This window comes from Lampetra fluviatilis, chromosome 1 (assembly GCF_964198595.1).
Source record: "Lampetra fluviatilis chromosome 1, kcLamFluv1.1, whole genome shotgun sequence".
NCBI lineage: Eukaryota > Metazoa > Chordata > Hyperoartia > Petromyzontiformes > Petromyzontidae > Lampetra > Lampetra fluviatilis.
The window spans coordinates 10,813,191-10,835,038 of record NC_136275.1 but is presented as its reverse complement, the minus strand read 5'-3'; the positions used below and the strand labels follow the sequence as shown (position 1 = coordinate 10,835,038).

The window sequence follows — 21,848 nt, the reverse complement described above, 5'->3', positions numbered from 1 at the left end:
CGGCCCCTTTGCTCCAATGTGTATGTTTGTGGCTTTCACCGTCCATACTGACCAGCGTGGTGAACTGGTTAAAAAAACACTCCCCAATGTGTGGGGAAGTCTATCATCCAGCAGTGAATTGGCAAATGGCCTGTACAATTTACATTGAGTGAGCTTGGTGTAAACATTACGAAATCGTAAACGAGTTCTGGTGGCGTAACCAGTGACATTGGCAAATTTGGAAAACTTGGCAGGCCCTTTCCCGAAAAGAAGTCTGGACTTGGCGAGTCTTTCCTAGGTGAATGAGTGTAAGATAAGAGATGAAATAATTTAACTGGCTGGCGTCATGCTACCACCAAAACAAGGCAAAAATATTCATAATACAGTTTTTTTTTGGGTTAGATCGCATAAATATGTAATGAGCGACTTCCGCGACACGTCGTGTAGAGGATACTTTTATTTCTCACACTGGGCACAACACAGGCCAACACATCCTTCTCACTCTGAGTACAACCCTTAGATATTAACGTTTTTACTGGCTACACACAGCCGATCACTCGGCGTGGTCCCACCGCCCTCACTTGGCTACGCCGCTGCCTGGCGGCGTGATGATGATGGCGATGGGAACCCTGCAGGAGATCTTCTACGTGGCCGGATGACGGAGAGAGATATCGGCGAGCAGCTACGCAGCCAGGACCCAAGACTCCACACACGAACCCCGAGCCCCGGGTCCGCTCCCCCTTATATCCCCCCAGGCGTGGCCAGGCCCCGCGTCCGGCCACGCCCTCTCGTGGAACCTTCGAGCAGGTTCCCGGAGTATCTGGACTAACCCCACCTTTGCCCCAGATACATCTCCTTCTCTGATTGGTAGTTACTTTAACCGTGCCCGTACCCGTAATTCCCTTTCCCGGCCAGCAGGTGTCACCATATCATTACAAATATATAAATGTATCATTTAAACCCGCCACCACCCGACACAGCCAATTAGTAAGGTTTGTCACATAAACAGAACAAACCAATTAGTTACTAGTACAGCACACTGGTGTGTTGGAGAGCAAAGCAACAACATTTACAATCTGAGTACGACCTTTCGCCAGTAATTACAACCAGCTTCATCAGGCGACAGCCAGATTTGTGGAGAAATCTTCCTCTGTCGTTCCTTAAAGAGAGGGGTAGATGTGATGACGTCACTGGTGTGCTGTTCTTGCGCGAAGTGGGTGGGGGGAGGATTAATGAATGCATATAAATGACCATGGGTATGCATTGACGGTTGGGTTATTTGCATGCTAATAAAAGCACATTATGCATGCACATTATTCATGCCCATTGTTATTGTACCTCCTATTGAATGTGTGCACTAAAATAGCCATACCAGTTATTGTTGAAGGGTAATCCCTATTGAAGTATGGTGACCTGTATAGGCATGCGTTTAAACTATATTACTTGATTTGAAGCTTTCGTGATTGCAGGAATTACTCTTTGGTTCTTTCGGTCAAGTCACGTAGAAATAAAATTAATTAAATAATATAATACGACGTTTCGATTGCAATACAAGCAGTCGTAATCAGGTAGAACTAAATTTGAGAGAGAGACAAAACACAGACACGGACACACACAGACAGAGACAACAGTCTGCTGGAGCAGAGAAATAAGCATGTCAATGAGAGAGCTGTGTGTAAATCCACCCCGAAGCGGCCGGGGGAGAGAAACAGCGAATGGACCGATGCGAGCCTGGTAAATTGTTAGAGCGAGAAATAGGCAGGTGAGAAAACAAACTTAGCTAATTTTTGTAAATGTAATGCAATGCAACGCAGAGAGTTGGCTAAATACACAGTTAACGCATAGTCTGGTTGATTACGTTCTCCAGAGATTGCTAAATTAGAAGTTAAGTGTGAAATTTGACCAACAGAAACACAGAGAGAGAGAGAAAACAAACTTACACCCTCTCCGTAAAGGTGGTTCAAACTTGTTTTGAAGCTTTCGTTTTGTCTCTCTCTCAAATTTAGTTCTACCTGATGACGACTGCTTGTGTTGCAATCGAAATGTCGTACTCTATTATTTAATTAAATGTATTTCTACGTGACTTTACCGAAATAACCAAAGAGTAATGAATGTATTACTTGATTATTCGCTTCCAAGCAGAACGAAGCCTATAGCTATCCGAACGGTTAAACGTATTTTTATTTATCTCAATTTCTATAGATTATCTAATTAGTCTTGGCTAGTAGTAACTAGTTTTGCACACAACTTAAACATTATCAAAATCAATTGAGTGTCTTTGTTGGCACGCGTCTTCTGCCCCTGCCGACAGTTGTATTTGGTAGTATTTAATGTTCCTTTGGTGTTATTTTAGTCTCGTTCTGATTATTCGTCCTGTTTTCCCAACATAGCATTTGCCACACGTGCAATTAATACGGTGCACACCTTCTGTTGATAGCTTCGGTAATACATATTTTGTACCAGATAACACATTCCTGCGGAGGGAGCTGGTAGGAACGTTGGGTTGCTCGGTCAATGGCCAGGGTCAACGGCGGCGTGGTGTATTCCGCAAATAATCCCTACTGTGAGAGCGGGCACAAGCCGGCGTGAGTAGGTTAAACGTTGAGTTTTATAAGGGCACCACGGGGTGACCAGCCCCTCCCCACCCAGCCCCATCCCTCCCACCCCCCACCCAGCCCCACCCCTCCCACCCCCCACCCAGCCCCACACTCCCCACCCAGCCCCTCCCCACCATGCCCACCCAGCCCCTCCCTACCCTCCCCTCCCCACCCAGCCCCTCCCTCCCCACCCAGCCCCTCCCTGCACGACGGACACAATAATCCCCTGTGGGGTGGTGTAACCTGGAGGTTCCTACGAGTATTAATTTCTGTATTTTATGTACCGTGCCAAGTCTGACTCGGATGTTTTGTTTTTCCAAACATCTGGCTAGTTTATCAGTAACTCCCGCAATGTACGTTATTGTTTTATAGTTTTAATTACTTGGTCAGTATCCACGGTTGTGTTATTTGATTTGGTTTTGGCATTCAGTGCCCTATTGATTTGTGTATCATTGTAACCGTTCAATTGCAGCGCTTATTTAACATACTCTTTTAAAATAATAGAAATAATAATAGAAATAAAATAATAAACCACAGTGATTTATTATTTTATTTCTATTATTTTGTATTACTTCTTTTTACCTACGTGACTTTACCGAAAAAACCTAAGAGTATGAATCCTTGCAGTCACAAAAGCTTCAAATCTAGAACATCTTTAACATGTTTAATTTAACTTCTCAGACTGTCACCATCTGACACTTTCTTAGCTCGATGTATGAGCGTCTTGATGAGAGAGTATTTCTGTGCGTGGTGATGGTGTGACTTTTCAGATAGGCGATCAGCGTGCGTTTTCTTTCGGCAGAACATCCAGAAATTAATATTCTGCTCGCGGCAGAATATTATGGATGATATTGGTCGCGAAAGCCTACGCGTTAAAACCAATAAAAAAATAACAACTTTGCGTATGACGTCACCCCGATGTGAGCAGTGCGCGGTGACGTCACCCCGCTGTGAGCAGTGCGCGGTGACGTCACGGCGTTTGTGACGTCGTCCAAACACCGCCAGAGCCCCGCATGTTGCGGTGACGTCACGGGCCTCGCTGCTGCTGCTGGGAGCCGAGCGGGGAGCTGCCACCACCGCCGCCACCGCCGCCTCCGTGCTGATAGCGCAGGTGCTGCTGATGATGATGAGTGTGAGCTGTCCGGGACGTTGGCCCTCCTTTTTCAGCGTCGGAGCAGGACAGAGGCGAGGCGGCCCAGCGCAGCCCCAGCGCTAACCTCGACTCTGGCGCCCTGCGGCCCCTGGGGTCGAGGCGGTCTGTCTGTGTGTGTGTCTGTGTGTGCGCTTCTGTCTGTGTGCTCGTTGTTGTGTATGTGGATTAGAATACCTGAACCCGTTCTGGGAGGAGTCGCCAAGGTCGATTCATCCTCAAATGAGTACCCTGGTCCGTGGTGTAAACATCAGTACTGGGGAGACAAAGACGGCCGGGCGTGGTATTTGGCACCCACCCCCCTCGTCTGCCGGTTTCAGCCTTAATAGGTGCTCGCTAGCAGCGCTTGCTCCAGCGGTATGTTAAAGGCTATACGGAGGATCTTTGGGGGGAGGCTGGATGCAGTGATTGATCTTGGGGTGGGTGTCACTATATGATGTGTATTGGGGGGGGGGTGCTTAAGTGTTGTGCGTGTTGAGTGTTGAAGGGTGTTTGTTGGCGGGGGGGGGGCAGATTCAGTGTTCAATATCTGTGGGGAGAGAAGGTTCAGTGAATGGGGGGTGGGGTGGGCGATTGTGTGTGGGGGGGGGGTGTACGCGTTCAGTGCGTCTCTATCTTATTTCGGTGTTTCCACCGTGGTCCTCCTGCCCGCGAGCCTTCGACACTTCACGTGACCTCCAAGTGCACCTGGCCTGGCACAGGCGCCGTGGTGACGTATTCGTATTGGCTCGGTGTGTGTATTGAGGGGAAGGGGGGCGCGGATTCAGTGGTTTTGTATGGGGGGTGGGGGGCTGAATGTATTTTCGGGGAGGTTCTGTGTCTGTATGGCTGGTGGGGGGGGTGGGTCAATGTGTCTGTAGATATGGGGGTTTGCGTGTTCAGTGTTGATTGGGGGGGGCGGTCAGTATGTGTGTGGGGTTCAGTGTGTGGAGCGGTGGGATAGCGGTTAGCGCGCTGCGCTACAAACCCGGCCACCCGAGTTCGATTCCGGCTCACGGCCCCCAACACCACCGGTGACGATTGTCTGAACCGGTCCGGGGTCTCCCCTAGGTCGACGTGGTGTTGTCCATCCCCCCCCCACCCCTCGTGTGCCGTGCCGGTGTTCATAGGTGCTCGTTAACAGCACTTGCCCCATCAGGTTATACGGGGGATCGTTGTCTTTGTGTGTGTCGAGGGTGGCGAATTCAATATTGGTGGGGTGGGGTGGGCTCAGTGTGGTGGGTCGTTGAGTGAGAGTGTGTTCGTTAAGGAAGGGGTGGTGGGGGCAGGATTGTGTGTTGGGAGGGTATGGGTTGTATATTGGTGGGTTTGTGTGCGTGTGGGTCAACGTGTGTGTGTGCGTGTGGGTTAACGTGTGTTTGTGCAAGCACCTATTAAGGCCCGAATGAAGATAGTGGGGAGAGGTGGCGAATTATCCGAACCGGGCCTGTGCCTCACGTAGGTCGACTCTGCCTCAAATTAGTATCTGGCAGAGGTGGGACAAAGTCATTGTTATGCAAGTCCAAGTCGAGTCGCAAGTCATCAAATTCATGACTCGAGTCTGACTCGAGTCCAAGTCACATGACTCGAGTCCACATCTCATAGGTGGGACAAAGTCATTGTTATGCAAGTCCAAGTCGAGTCGCAAGTCATCAAATTCATGACTCGAGTCTGACTCGAGTCCAAGTCACATGACTCGAGTCCACACCTCTGGTAACTGGTGCGGTGTGTAAACATCTCCACGAGGGAGACAAAGGCGGCCGGGCGTGGTGCTGGCCACGCCCGGCCCGTCTTAATAGGCGCTCGCTAACAACACTTGCCCTAACATTCAGTTTAGACTATACGGGGAATCTTTATATTTGAGTGCGTGGACGGATTTGCGTGTGGGTGGCATATTGGTTTGTTTTTGTGTGGGTTCGTTTGTCCGTGTGTGTGGGTACGAGAAGGTTTGAATGTGTGTCGATGTGTGTGGTTTCGTGCCCGTGAATGTATGGATGTAAATGTACACAGGTTTGTGTGGATTTGTATCATCTATGTTCCTAGTCCTGGCCACACCGAGATGTGCGTGGTATGCGGGCCTTAATATTGGCACTTGCTAACAGCACTTGTCAAAAAAAAATCTGCAACTGAAGGTAAATTAACTTCTATTATAATGCATTTACGTGTTGTAAATGCTTTGCGTGTGTGCCCTTGTAGATTCGTGTTCGTATATTGTTGTGCATATGCCCTGTGTGTGGCTACGCACATAGTGGTGTGTGTCATCTATTTTATTATCCACGCACTGTACGGCATGTTCGCTTAGCTGCTGAAACACAAGGGTGGCTTCTATTGTGCGCTGATGATGATTTAGAACACAACACACGCTTGGATAGAAACCCACATACAGAGGAGACCACGGCCTGCAGCACATTAACTATGCAGCCAAGCCACCTGAATTGCATCCATGTCTGCTGCCTGCCCTTGTCACCCTGCGTGCCACCTAATTAGCCACACTGCTTTTCCAGCCTCCCTCTCCAGCCTGTTGCCCGTGATGAGTACCGATTACACAAGCATGTGTATTTGCTGCATTCTTTCATCTGAACATTCAATATTATGGGGGGGGGGTCAACTGTTACATGAAAACAAATGCTTCCGATTGTTATAAAACGAAAATAATTGCCAATGCGTTTGATAATTCTAATTTATAGATACTACATAGTGATAATTATTTGGAAACTCTCAAGTGGTATGAGATCAAGGAAATCTTCATTACCTGCAAGACATGGCAAGTGCAAACAGGTGACATGGCTTCACATTCGAATGTGGTGCAGCTTGTTTACATCTGGTGGGCAAAGCAAGGCAAGACTTTGATTACAAAAAGTGGAGGCATTGTGGCAGTACTGTGTTGTCATGACGATTCATGAAGGATTATTGACAGAATTGACCACAGTATGGAACTGTTTCAAGGATGCCTCAAATGTAGAAACAACCCACATTATAAAAAATAACAGCTGAAATGAAAATTTAAACTAGATATTACGTGACTGAGCGGAAAATAAGATGTCAACTTTTCAGACGAATGGTCGCCTTCAGAAAGTGTATCCTGGTTATTAATAGACATGCTACATTTAGAGTGACCAAAGTTCCAACAAAAGGGTGTTCACACTAATAACGTGCGCATATTATCAATGTTACTTTGTTTAAAATATGATCGTACAATATCTCGCATTGTGTCCATATTATAGTGTCAATTCTCCATGGGCTGTCTTGTGGTCTGTAAGTAAAAAAAAATGCTGATGGACATGCATTGATGCATCGGCTGAATGGCAATTGTAAATGTTTTACTGATTGATGTATTATTCTGCCATCTCCAACGAAACACTGTTACAAAGGCACCAGGGCCTTAGCTGCACAGCAGACTGAACTGTGCGCACACTAACGAACTATTTCTCGTGAAAATGAAATTATTTAGGATTTAAAGGAAGATGTAATCCAAAAACCAAATAGCTCTTGCAGATACATTTCTAGGCTGTGCTTTCCTGGAGGTTTAGCATGAGTTTGAGATTTTGTTTATGGGGAAAAATACAAAAAAAATTACAGCTAAAATAATGATGGTACTGAATGTCACATCACTACATCTGATAACCCATCAATGCAACCAGATAAAAACGTTTAGTGCAATTATGCCTTTAAAAAATATTTCCAATTTTATTCCATTTGCGATATATGCATCATGTTGTGAAACAAATAATCCTTTCAGATCTCTCGTCGAGGAGTACAACCCTTTTTTAGAGAACAGCTCATGGCAGCACTTATCACAAGCGCTACCTTAGAGATCCCTTTGTGACCTCTGTTCTACGCAGTAGAGGGCAGCACTATCCCACCCACTCTGCCACTTAGAGTAATGTTCGTCAGATTGAAATCATACTGATATTTTAAATTCCCAGAGCCACAATGTAACCAAATTGATCATAGACCCATAGTTAATGTGATGGATTTTTTATGCAACTCACTGAACTTGAGAACCTAGTGTAATCACAGACGTCTGCCCAGATTAAAACTCAGGGTTTCAGCAGTGCCAGCGCAATGCTCTGACCTCTGAGCCACCTGGCCACTTTGCAGTGATGCTATCTTGGTGTGTCGGTGTATAAAGTTTTTTTCTGCAATAGGCATGCTTTTGAATCATACACAAGGTGACACGTGTTCTGTGCCAAGGTATACTGCACACTGATGTTTTTGCACTTGACTTAATTGCCTTTTTTGTTTTAGGGCATATCGTTTGACATGCAAGCATTCCAGTCCAATGCACATAGCAATTTTTCCAATAAATTGTGGAGCCACTATGAGCAATGCTTTTTAAACTGGCACAAATGTGGTTTCTTAAATTGTACATATCATCGTTTTACAATGTGAGCATTTGACAGCATTATTGCAACTTTTTATAAATTTCAAGTGGTGGCTAACATCAGAACTGTTCTGCAGATAATAAAAAAAAATCAGAATGTTCGTGCATGTTCCAGCCGTGCCATTGGGCACTCTATTGATGTAAGAATCCTCTGGGAGCATATCGTCTACGATTTTGGGATTGAAGTCAGTTTGGGGTGAAAGGGCTTCACGAAGACACCCGCTGCTTTGCAGCAACCTTGCACATGCTACGTTGGAATGGTGTAGTAGAGCACGGGTGCCCGATGTCAGCAGCTTGCCCACATTTATTTTTAGGTCTGTTCTTGCCGCGCGAACAGGCAGCCCACCCCAGGGACCATTTCTTTTAACCCTTGCTGCGTATGGTGGCCAGCCTTCATAGTGCACATTGTGTCTGCCTCGTACGCTTTAGAGGATCCCTTGTGTGTTTCACACATATCTGAGGCTTTTGTTTGGTTGCAACTGACATCACTCCAAGTGGTACGGAGCAATAATTAGATGTTTTCTATTCCGATTGAAATGTTATTTAGATTTTAATATGGGATTGTATGACAACCAATATTTTTCACGTGTAGTGAAAAGTGCAATGCATGACATTTTCAAAGTAAATAGACATTCGAAGGATGTTTATTTTCACGTACATTGACAAAGGTGAGAAGCGTTGAATTAAATTCTGAACGCGTTTTGCAACCATGCAAAACATTTTTTAAATAAATAAGTACGTGCATTTCCAAAATAATTCACGTGGTGTTTGGTGTGGGCATCAGTATGGTGTCACCTTGTGTATGTGCTTGGGAAGCATCCCGCAGCCTTTGAAGGATTTAGGCAGTTGCTGCTGCGGTGGTGTGCCAACCCATTTCTGGGGGTGGTAGGAGGTAGTTGTGGGGGTGGTCGGAGGTCCCTGGGGGGTGGTAGGAAGTAGCTGGTGTAGACAAGGCAGTGGTGGGCTGTAGTCTTCTTGCAAATATGAAAGTGAGGCGGAGTATATCAATTATGTCTTGCTTTTGGCATAAGTGCCACAAAGCTTGGGAATAATTGTACCTTTCAATTAACCATGTTAAGGCGGTGGATCGGTTTGAGTCAGCCTTGGGTTTTATTTTAAAGGGCCTTATGTCGTTAGCGTCACTTGGTGTTAATTTAATGATTGGTAGTATTCCTTGAAATCGACAATCTATCGACAGTAGTTGACGTGGATAATCAAACGAAAAACTTGGGCTGATGCTAATTGTTCCTTGTTACAAATACAATTGCACACAAAAACACTCTCAGTGCTGTGCTTGCTGCATGTGTATTGGAATGACGTTTTCATTGTCCATATCTCCTGAAATGTTGTCATCTATAATATATAAAAGAGAAATTTGTGAATATGTGTGTCTGTTCGAAATGTTTAGCATACTTCCCGACATGCAACAAACTTGAAATTTGGCATGTGGGCAGCTTCCAGAATATACACAATGCAAAACGTATAAAAATAGACTTTTGTATTTTGGGGGGGGGGGGGGGTTGCAATAATGGATATATTTTGCATGGCAAGTGAGCGGTGACATCACATCTGTGATATCATCCGCATGCGGCAGCGTCACGCAGTGTGTGTGCTGACGTCATGCACCCTCCCCCCCCACCCTCCGCGTAGGCCGTGTATTAATCCAAGACAAGAATCCAAGTCTCGGGCGAAGCCGGGTAGTAAAGCTAGTGCTGTATATAAACAGGTGCACATTTTTAATATTGTATTCTGTTAGTGTATAAGTGCTTGGATCTTGGGCAATGCAGATTGGTGAAGACAGAGGTGTCTCGGACTGGATTAGATATTGTACCCCACTGATATTAACTGTGGCTCCGGATTTAGAAATGTATATTTGGAATTAATGGTTTATTCTATCATTGTATATGTGCATTATATTGTAAGGATATCTATTATTAAGCACTATTATATAATTCACACACTATGTTAAAAGTCAAAATAAAATACTGCAGCAGGACATGCTTTCCACTCATGTGGTATTATGTAATAACGTTCCCACTTTAATGAACCCACGTGGCCAGAAAGGATGAATGTGTAATGTGATTAGGTACTATTACTCTAAGCAGTGACTTTTCGTGGTCTTTATGAGATCCTAAGATCTCTCCTAGCATCAGACAGACTCATGACCTCTTTTAGATTGAAATGAATGAACATTCAAACTTATTTCTGGCGGTATTGCATACTGTAGTGTTTACATTTGTTTGGCTGTTTCAGCTGTGAACATTACATGCTGAAACGGCACAGTCCTGTTGTGAGAGAAACTGATTTCAACAGCTGTTGTCTAAGAAAAAAGCATTGCAGTGGACAAGGATGTTGTACAAGCGAGCTATTTGCCCTAACGAGTGAGCCAAGAGAATGAATCAAAAAACATTTCGTTTTGCCATTCCAATCCCCCTCATACGCCATGAGAGATAACTGCAAAATAAATTACTACCCTGTGAATATGCTAATGTATTTTACATGCTTTAACATTTTCGTTTACATGTTATTTACCTTAACTATTGGAGGCAAAATTAAATATGCACGAAACAGCTCTCGGAAATAGCAGTCAGGTTTCCGTTTTCTAATGATTTATTTCCGAATCTGATCTGTTTTTGAAAAGGTAATGGTTTATTAAATGAATTAATTCTTGATGCACTGTTTCTCCCTTTACATGTGTTGCCTGCATTTAATCCAAAAGAGCATTGCTGTAGAATGTGTGCACATGTGAATTTGCACTCCGATGTGTGACTACACATGTGCAAGCAGGCATTATTTATATCCTACTTGTGGTGTGAATGCCCATAGGGAATGCACTCATAAATGTGCCGTCTTTTTCAGAAAGTTGATATCTAAACGTGGTTTTGACCCGAGCTGGGTCATTCCTGTGCATGTACTTTCAATTTAAACAATAGATTCCAAGTATGTAGGCTGTCATAAATAAGGAGATTGACATCTTCATTTGTCCCTTGAAAAGGAGTGCCAGGAGGAGGATGATGTACTCTATTTCAATGTCCAGAAAATTATATTGTTTGATCTTGTTAAGTATTTGTTCCCTGGCATACGGTTATTATTGATAGCAGGTACTGTGTGTGCAGATGTAATAATGTTCCAGGAGACTTTGACACCGGGGTTGGAGGCACACGTATTTATTCTGTGTCGGTACAGTACAGCACTGACATACAACACTGGAGGGGGTATCGGCCCCCTCACCCGTCTAACTGGGGATACACTCTCTAGCTACACCTAGCCTACCTCTGGGTCCTCCACTAATGGGCTAGAGGAGGCTAGCTAGCCCGACATTGGTAAGTCGGGCTTACGGTACCCGGAGTCCCAGACCAGCTCTGACAAGAGCACTGGCTCTGGCTCTCGGGACCACGCCACTGGCTTGATCCTGTGCGGCCCTGATAAGGGCGGCGATCCAGGGGAGTCCAGGGCTCTGTCTATGATGATCTTCCGTCTTCACTGGTTTAGCTTAACATCTCTCCCTGAGCCCTCCGGCTCATCCCCTTTTATACCAAACCCCCCGCTCAGAGTCAGCCCCCCAGGCTGCCCGATGCGGACGTCGCTGGGAGCACCTGCTCGTGCACCGACATAGCCACGCCCACTGTGTTTCTTTCCCATCTGATTCCATTGTATACAGCCCCTCCGTAACACCCCTACACAGAGCAAGAAAAACTTGTATAAGTGACACTTATGTGTGACTTTGACTTCGATGCCAATTTCACATGATGCCAGGCGCTGTCGTGTGCATGGCAATCTAAACAAAATGTAAACATAATTGCTAAAAGTTTCGCAGGATAAAAATATGTTGCCGTTAGCCTCGTGCAAGGTGCTCCCTCGACAACGTTCATTTTTCAGCACAGGGCTGGAGACTTTTTTGAGAACATTCCGATTTTGAAATCTGCACAATTCTTGAAGCTTGGTCATAGACCAGGTAGGTTTATGTGGGCTGCACACGCGCCCACACACACAGTCCCAGGGTGCAAACAGCACCTCATCACCTGTGCTGTCGTAGCTAGTTCATTGTGACCTCGATGCTTAAGTACATCTGTGGGAGATGTTCTTAAGTGCTGTTGATGGTGCTGTTAGGAAATGCTTCCCAAGGGCTTATTTGTGACTGTGAATGTGTTACACAAATGGATGGTTCAGAACAATGTGTTTTGTCTGAAAGCAATTTCATGTAGTTCTGTGGACAATGCAGATATGTTTCAATAGATAATATACTCATTTAGTGAAGTATACATCTATATATATAAAAGGGAAATTTGTGAAAATGTGTGTCTGTTCGAAATGTTTAGCATACTTCCCGACATGCAACAAACTTTCAATTTGGCATGTGGGCAGCTTCAAGACTGTACACAATGCAAAAAGTAAAAAAATAGACTTTTGTATTTTGGGTGGGGGGGGGCGCAATAATGGATATATTTTGCACGGCAAGTGAGCGGTGACGTCACATCTATCATGTGTCCCGCGCATGTGGAAGCGTAACGCAGTGCAGTGAAGCGGTCAGCGCGCTGCGCTACGAACCTGGCGACCCGAGTTCGATTCCCGCTCACGGCCACCACCGGTGACGATTATTTGAACCGATCCTGGGCCTCCCCTAGGTCGATTCAGCCTCAAACGAGTAAGTGGTGTGCTGTGTGAACATTGCCACTGGGGGGACAAAGGCGTAAAGCTAGTATGATATATATGAAAAGGGGGAATTGATGACTTGCATTAAAGTTAGATTTTTTTTCCTTGTCACCTTTGAGTATGCACATTCACTCTTATAGCAGTCGGACAGCTGTAAAGCACCGCGTTGATAGATACTGCTCGTGTATGTCGGTTAAATTAAATGCGACCCAAACGTTAGATAAACACTGCATAATTCCATTGCCTACATTTGGCTGAGATTGCTTGCGATTGATAACACGTGATTTAAAACAGCCGCAATTTGGCCGCAGCCTTCCCTGGGTGGTGTTACGTCGCATCTGGAACGGATTTTGTCCACATGGCGGTGGTGGTGATGTTGGGGTGGAAGCGACCCCCCCTGCTTCGCGAAGATGGCAGCCGACAATTGGCTTTCAGCTGGCCCAGTGCAAAAGTGACATGGCCTGCAATCTGTGCCACGTGCGTGGGTGTGGGATACACAGCCTGGCGTGACTCTGTCAACTTCCGCTTAACAAGGATGTTTCTATTACATCCTGAAAAATATCTGAAACGATGGTGTGTTTTTATGCGCTGCTCGTGGAGACTTAAACACGTGTCAAAGACAATGTGATATCAGTGTACCACACGGCATGTGTCGTTCCTACATTGTATTGACAAAGTAATTAATGCCTCGATTACGAGGTACTGTACTCTTTAAATTACATTTTAATTTCAGGTTCACATCCTAACCTAAACATGCACGTTCAGAAGATGGTACCAGTCATGTGTGAACGTAGATACAGTACACATTACACACGAATACAATGCTTTTCCTCAGAATTCTTGTCATCATCAGCCACAGTCAATCACCTGCGAGACGAAGGCTTCCCAAAGCTGATGCCATCTCAGTGATTCTGCAATGCACGTGTGTTTTTAAAATAACAACAATATATTGAGCGTTATCGCTGAATGAAAAAATATACATATATATCTAAAACTACATGTCAGCCTTGTGTTTTGCTTTTAATATATTGTGTGCTTACATGTAATCATGGTTCAGTGCCATTGAGTCACGGGGATGTGGTTAATTATATTAAAAAAATAGATGGGATACAGGTATGGCAAATGATAATTATCGATGAAAATGTTTTTGATGGTTACCGAGTCACAAGAACAAACTCGTCGACAGTGCAATAAACAACTGTTAGAAAAACGATTCATTCAAAACTAACGTTAATACCTTGTAGTTTTCATTTCCGCAAAATTACTAAATGGAGAAATGTTCTCAAGAATCTCACGATATATTTTAACATATGTCACACAGTCTCCTGGGAGGGTGGGCTGGGTGAAGGCTTGTTGTGCATGCAGAATTTTGATTCGGAGGCCGACGATTGATGTGCGAGGGCCCCCCTGCACTATCCTCCATTCATGGGAGCGTCGGTGCTATTGAGGGGGCAGGGAGAGAGCGCCTGGCTCTGTGGGTGGGGGGGGCATCCATTGAGTCGGTAACGCAAAAATCTGTCAACTTGACCCCCCCCCTACCTGTACGCACGCGTGCTTTTTACCCCCCCTCACCACCACTTGAGTACGTACGCTTGACGTACCCCCCCCATCCCCCTCCGATATTTAATCCACGCAGAAACGATCAAGGATTAATAATATTGACGTGTTTACGCAAACATATAGTCAATCCACCGCCGGACTATTTAACTCATTTGAAGGCCAATATAGACAAATTATTATCGAAGATTCACACCCCCCCCACCTCCATTTCCTATGCGTACGTTGTCAGTAGACCCTCCATACACAAGCGGGGTTAGCCCCCCTCCCTTCCCCCCTCCATGCGTACGCACTGAATGGATGTCTCCCCTGGCCTCATTCACAAGCGCGCATCGCGTCGCTCCCCACCGCACCGCTCACGCCCCCTGCACCGTTGCTCGCTCACGTCCGCAAGTGGCACGCACGCACGCGCCGAGATGAGGGAAGCAGCAGCATGCGGGCACCCAAATGGTACGTAGCACTGACCTGGACGGCAACAGCATAATTATAATTGGTTGCCGTATCGTGCAAAGTTGTGCTTCGTGTTTTCGTGGATTAGTCGGAATTTTGTATTTTTGAATGGTTTGTCTTGATTTCGAATTTTAAAGGTTTTCATATGGTCTTCCGGGATGTCTAGTGCATCGTTGCGTTTCAAGGCGTGAGTGACGCATCACTGTTATATAACACGCCGCTGTTTTTGCATATTTTACTGTGATTTTGCAACAGAGTCTTCGAATTTTTTTAAAAATAAAAAAAATTGTTTTTCAGAGCCGTCACATTTCAGGATGTTGCGGATTTTAAACTATTGACGTATTTTTAAATCCTTTATATTAAGTTCGCTTGCTTGCTTGCGTGCTTGCTTGCGTGCTTGCTTGCTTACGACCGTGCAAATCTTTCCGTCGTTTTTTAACCCACTTCCCGTGATCCAATCGAGCTGACATTTTCCACACAGACTCGTTGTGACAGACAATTAATGTTCGTGAAAAAAAATTCAAAAATTGTACACTTTTTAGGCAAAAAAAAATTATTTTACATTTATTCAAATAGAACTTTGGCTGAACGTCACAGTATAGGAGCCCAGAGCGTAACCCCTCCACAGGCCGTGGCGGAGTAGCGCAGTTGGTAGCGCCCTCGCTTCCCATGCCAAAGGTCGCGGGATCGATCCCCGCGTCCTCCACAGGCGAATATATTTTAAATCCTTTATATTAAGTTCGCTTGCTTGCTTAGGACCGTGCAAATCTTTCGCTCGTTTTTTAACCCACTTCGCGTGATCCAATCGAGCTGACATTTTCCACACAGACTCGTTGTGTGTGACAATTAATTTTCGTGAAATTTTTTTTCCAAAATTTTACACTGTTTAGGGAAAACAAATTAAATATTTAATTACCAATTGCTTAATACTGGCAGACAATCACCTGACCCATAGATTGCAGCCATCTCAAGCCAGAGGACGAGAGGACTCTAGCCGCCACGCATATAAAGGATTTAGAGTGAAAAACTTTGTTTTTAAGGGTTTACTTGTTCTTTTGTACGTAATGTTCCGTATCATAATTTTAGTTTCAGAAGCATGTGAAGCTTGAGAAATCGATCTGAGATCCATATATATATTTTTAGGGAGTGGTTTGCAGAAGGAACTTGTTTGAGGAGCATGCTGTTATATTTGTGACATCGTGGTACTGCACATATGACAAGAGCTGCATGTTTTATTTGTGACATAGCAATGCTTCTTGGATGGATGGGTGGGTTTCCAGTAGGCCAGTCTGAGAGCCCCCCCTCCACCCCCCACTCCCCCAGATCCAGAACATTGCTCTTGTCCAATGACACCTTTCATTGTCTCCAAACCTTGTCCTTCTTTGCCGCTATGTCCATAGTCTTTTTTTTCCCTCTACTTTGTAACAGCCTCGGGCCTTGGTCCCTCAAACTTGCTTCACAGGAAGCTAGTGTGTGATTTTTATGAGAATGATTTTTTACGACTTTATTTGCCTGTGACTAAATGTGAGGTAGCGGCTGCCTGCTGTGCTCGTGTGTGCCTGCTCCCCCCTGCTGCTCTTAAGCAATTATCTTTCTTTTATTCAACTATTCGTTTTTTTATGGCTTGCACAGTTGTGAAGCAAGGTATGTGTATGATAATAGGTTGTTCCCTTTTTTTCTGGCAACAAAACAGGGGTTAAGATGTTAATACACCAAACTGAAACCTTTTTACGAGGAATCGTCTGTATTAACCACAATGCTTGTGGTCAGAATGCAAACAAAAAAACATACTCTGATAATACATTGTCCTTGAAACTGATTGGTCCACACCAGAGACGGCTTTCTTTAATGCAGCCATGATTCCTTGTAAAAAGGTTTCAGTTTGGTGTTTTAACAACTTAATACCTGTTTTGTTGCCAGAAAAAATGGTAAAAACCTATTATCATAGTTTGGTACTGGCAAAGGAGGTCCCATGAAGGTATGTGTAGTTTTGCCAATGCTACGATCAGCATGTATATAAAAGAGGGCATGTGGTGCAAGATTATGCATGATTGGATACCTGGTTCCAAGTTTAGCAGCAGTGTGTAAACAGGCTACAAAGTAATTATGAAATTATAAGCTTGTATTTCAAGCAAAAGCCACGCTTTAGAGCAGTCGGAGAGTAAAAGGTGTCGCATGTGAATGTGATTTGTAAAGCAGTCTTCAGAAATCACTATGGCTCTACTTTGGAGAAGAGCCATTGCCCAAGATCTTAGATGATTATATATAGTGTTTAGTTATGCGTGAGTGTTATTACCAAGTTAGGCCACATGTAATACCATTTCCTGTTTAGTATACTCTCATACATCCAATGTAAGAGACGTTAATAAACACGTTCCTTCGGAGTGGGCAGGTAGGAACTTGGTTGGACAGCGCATTCGTGCATGACAGACAGACAAATAATCCCTGGTGGGCAGTGTGGAACCTGTTGTTCGTACCTGTATGTATAAAAGATAACTTGACTTTAGGTAGCCAGGCAGACAGCCCCCTTAACTATCGCCCCCCCTCCCTTAGGCCCCTCCCCCCTTAGGCCCCTCCCCTGACCCCCTTTCCCATAGGCCCCTCCCCTGACCACCCCCCCCATATCCTCAGGCCCCTCCCCTGACCCCCCTTCCCTTAGGCCCCTCCCCTGACCCCCCTTCTGTTAGGCCCCTCCCCTGAGCACCCCCCCCCATATCCTAAGGCCCCTCCCCTGACCCCCCCCTCCCTCAGGCCCCTTCGCTGACCCCCCCCTCAGGCCCCTCCCCTGAACCCCCCTCAGGCCCCTCCCCTGAACCCCCCCCCCCCCTCAGGTCCCTCTCCTGACTCCCCCCTTCCTTAGGCCCCTCCCCTGACCCTCCTCCCTTAGGCACCTCCCCTCTCCGTACCCGGCAGTAGGTCTCCACCAATCAAAGAGCTGTTTACCTGGCTCCCCCCTTCCTTAGGCCCCTCCCCTGACAACTCCTCCCTTAGGCACCTCCCCTCTCTGTACCCGGCAGTAGGTCTCCACCAATCAAAGAGCTGTTTGTAAGGTCTCCACCAATCAAAGAGCTGTGTGTATTATATATTTTTTTATGCACGACAGACAGACAGACAGCTAAATAATCCCTGGTGGGCAGTGTTGAACATTGTTCCTCCCTGTATAACATACATCCTTTTTTACTTCCACTTTTGAATGACGGCCTCCCCACGCCATGCCGATTATAGGGGTGTTTGACCATTAACTATTTGTATTTACCAGGTAACGCCCACTGAGCTATATAGCTTGTTTTCACAAGCGACCTGGCCACAAACGATATCTCAATGAAGTTGCTTATTAAGTGGAAATCTATTTCAGCCAAATACTTAAAGCACATGTTTCTAAATGTGGAGGGAACAACGGAGGACCGGGAGAAAAATCCGCACGACTACGGAGAGAGACACGCAAACTCCAAATAAACAGGCATCTTGGTCTGGATCGAACCCACGACCTCCTGTTTACCAGGCGAGGGAGTTAATATCTCGCCACCGCGTTGCCCCCATACGTCATCATGCTGGTCAGTACGAGTTGGTGAAGCTTGGGAGGGGGCACACCTGAACCGGTTCAGATATCACATACCACTGATGGTTGCCGTGGTGGGGAATTAAATTCAAAGTTCAGAGTGCAGTGCACTGTCCACTTGCCCACCCCTTCCCCACAACCCCATCACCCAAGGCATTTTATCCCATTATTTAAGCAGTGCAATGGTGGTGCACCAGGATACAGTGGAATTATGCATATTGTACATGGTATTATTACTCTCCCATGCAGTAGCGTTCACATATTTTGTTTAAGAACAGTCAACGGTAATAAATAAACAGCACAGCGCTGTAATAGCTTAGGCAGGGCTAGCATTATCTGCATAACATTTCTCCCGTGTTTGAATAAGGGATAAGGTTTCCAAATGCACACACAGTCCCTCACAAAAAAAATTTCCTTTGCTGTTGAATTTAATTATCTTTAAAATGATTACCTAAATCTTGGCTTAAAGCTTTTCGTGACTCCAGGAATTCATATTCTTGGGTCTTTGGATAAAGCCACGTAGATAGGTTCAAATAAAATTCCATTTTGAACCGATCTACGTGACTTTACCGAAAGACCCAAGAATAATGATTACCTACTGCGTTAATTTAAATGAATAAAGACAACTAAAACACTGCTAAAAAAAGTCACTATCATAGTTGGAAAACACAAAAGGAATGCGTTTTTTATTTCACCACACATACCGGTTTAATTTGCAGTTCTGGGAATTTGGTTCATTCGCAGGTCATACAAGTCACATTGGTTTGCCTCGCAAACCTGGGCACGTGTGTATGCTCATAGCATCTGAATAAATGTATAGTAAATTGTTAAAATAAATAGGCTTTATTAGGATTTCACAATAATGGGCTAGACTAACGTGTAAACTGGCATATTTATTTAACATGTTTATATCCGCTCACATAATCCAGGGTGCAAAGGCATGTGTCTTGTTCCCTCCAGGCCAGTTTACGCATTGTTGTACATTACTTTGTCTTTGTGGAACTGTTAGTTTTGAAAACGTGTTGTGATCGGTTTGTTGCCTTAGAGGCAGTGGGGACGCTTACAAGCAGCTGTCGGCGTGTTATGTTGTTAATTGCTCTACTGTTTGCATCTTGTTCATCGTAGCTCCCCATGTGACAGACTTGGTCACATATATGTTACAGCAAGTAGCAGCTTTAAGTGGCATTAGTGGCCGATTGCTGGTCTCACAAAAACAGGATTATGCAATGCACTCAATTAAATTCAGCACATACTTCATACTCACTGCATTGTTCAAAGAATGTACAGTATTGTCTGTTAACCTGTCCGGCGATTGCTCCGCTGATGAAGGATTATGCCTGAAGGTGGTGCTTTTTTTACTTGTGCTTATACACGAAGTGCTGCCAAAACATTCCCTTTATATTTTGTTTGATTTTGCACTTAAAGTAGTCCTCTGGTGGGTTTGCATTTGCTTGATATTTGAATATTTGTAGTATAGAAATTTTGCACAATTTGGTATATTTGTGTACAGTACTAAACTTCACGCACAGCCAGGTACGTTTCCCGTTGCCTCTGTACGCACCACCACCATACCATTGTGTACTCGGCACAGTAATTAAGCAACCGCTTGCTCATTGAGCCAGTGTGTCCACTCTGGAAAATACATGCGTAAAGGCTCTAATGTGCTGCTCATCATACTGCAGTGAAACATCTTGTTCTCGGGTACAACCATTTCCTTCAAACACTTAACAGTCCTTGATGAACACCAGCCCATGTCAACAGCATCCACCCTGCAGAAAATTGCATCAACGACGACGGCTCATTTGTCATCGCCGGCAGTTTAGCGCAGGGGGCCAGTTGGTGGTCCATTTAGAGGAAGATGGCATTGCCATGAATACCGAGGTCATTGTTGTGTCTATACCCTTTTTTTTATTAAGAACAATTCAAAAAATAATAATAATATTTTTTTTTATCTATATATATACCTTTTTTAAAATTAATTAATGAAAACAACTCACGTCTCCTCACAAGAACACCAGGAGTCCATGAAACATGGAGGGCGGTTAAAATGTTGAGAATTCGGTCACAAAGAGGTCATGGACATCCAGATGGACAAAAGATGTATGGACTAGCCTCCCAAGACATCTGGAGATGTACAGATAAGGTGCAGAATAAATAACGGTTGAAACTTCGCGTTTTCTTAACGTTTTCCTTACCGAAAAGTAGAAACTTAACAAAGATAATTAACCAACAAACAATATTTTTTTCTATTATTATATGTTTCCTACCTACACGACCTTCCAAAAAAAAAATTAAAACTAAAGAGTACGAATTCCAGAAAGCTTAAGTGGAAACATAATTACGCTTAACCTCAGGACATTAAAATATAACTCAGAATAAACACCAATCTCTGGAGAACTAAACTTGGCGAAGCCAAAATAATAATGTGACGAGAATCATTACGAATATTCATTAAACATAGACGAATGATTACCACGATACTAAGACCGAAGGAACTCATAAAATATAATTCAAGAATAAATGTAACACACAGCACCACATAAATGTATTGCAAACATCTCCTCAGCCACCTTTGTCTTCCAGCAGGGCCTGACAAGCAAAGAGGGAGTAAAAAGGTCACAAGGGGCGGGGGGGGGGGTTTGTGCTGACATGGTTTGTTTTCTCTCGCAAGGGTCGCGGGGGTGTCTGCTTTTTCTCGCTCTGTTTGTGTTTTGTTGCCCGCTCGCAAGGAATGCACAGAAGGGAGTCACGTTTTGAGTTAGGCACGGGCGCACACAGCGAACAGGCAGTCTGGGTTGAGTCGTGCTCAGTCTCGCAACTCGGCTTGCGACGCGGTGTTGCGACGGGGCTCGCAAGAGAGGTGTGGCAGTCGTGCCTCAAGGAGAGATGGGACGACGAGACGTCATTAAAGTGACAGTCTGAGAGCAGTCTGGGTCGAGTCGTGCTCGGTCTCGCAACTCGGCTTGCGACGCAGCGTTGCGACAGGGCTCGCGGGGGCAGATCGTGCCTCGAGAAGTGATGGAACGAGGAGGGGTCGTTCGAGTCGCAGAAGTCTGAGTTCAACCTGGGTCGGGGCTGGGTTTCAGCCGTGCTCCGGCTGGCGGAGCGTCGTGAGGAAACGAAACACCGATGCCGATAGCAGGTGTCGCTTCTCGCAGAACGAAGTTAAGTGCGAGTGAAGCTGGCAGCTGCACGAACAAGGGAAGCACGGAGCAGAGAGAGTGACGAGCGACGACAAGCAATCAACCTGTAAAAGGGCGGAGATCGCCAAGCGAGCAAAGCAGAGAGCGCGAAGCAGTGGAGAAAGCCTGGTCAAACGGCTGTGAGGAGGAGGACAGCGCTATTGAATGCGCCGTGTGTCTAATACACACCCAGATCAACCAGCATCAACCAAAACCGACTCGTCATCCCGCAGTGGAGAAAGAGAGTCAAAGTCTTCCGAGCGCCACCGTGCGCCACCGAGCGACAACGAGCGACCGAGCATCTTCAAGGACAGCATCGTGCCAACTCGTCGTCCAGCAGTGGAGAGAGAGAGAGCGC

At 45.2% G+C, this 21,848-nt stretch overlaps 1 protein-coding gene across 1 annotated transcript in view; it reads left to right on the top strand.

Moving 5' to 3' along the window:
• The first annotated feature begins 3,553 nt into the window (after nt 1-3,553).
• Nucleotides 3,554-21,848, top strand: part of LOC144932179 (R3H domain-containing protein 1-like) — a 116,810-nt gene continuing 98,515 nt past the window's right edge. Inside the window, 1 exon segment of the mRNA XM_078856135.1 lies at nt 3,554-3,687. The gene's annotated coding sequence lies outside the window, so the exon portion shown is untranslated.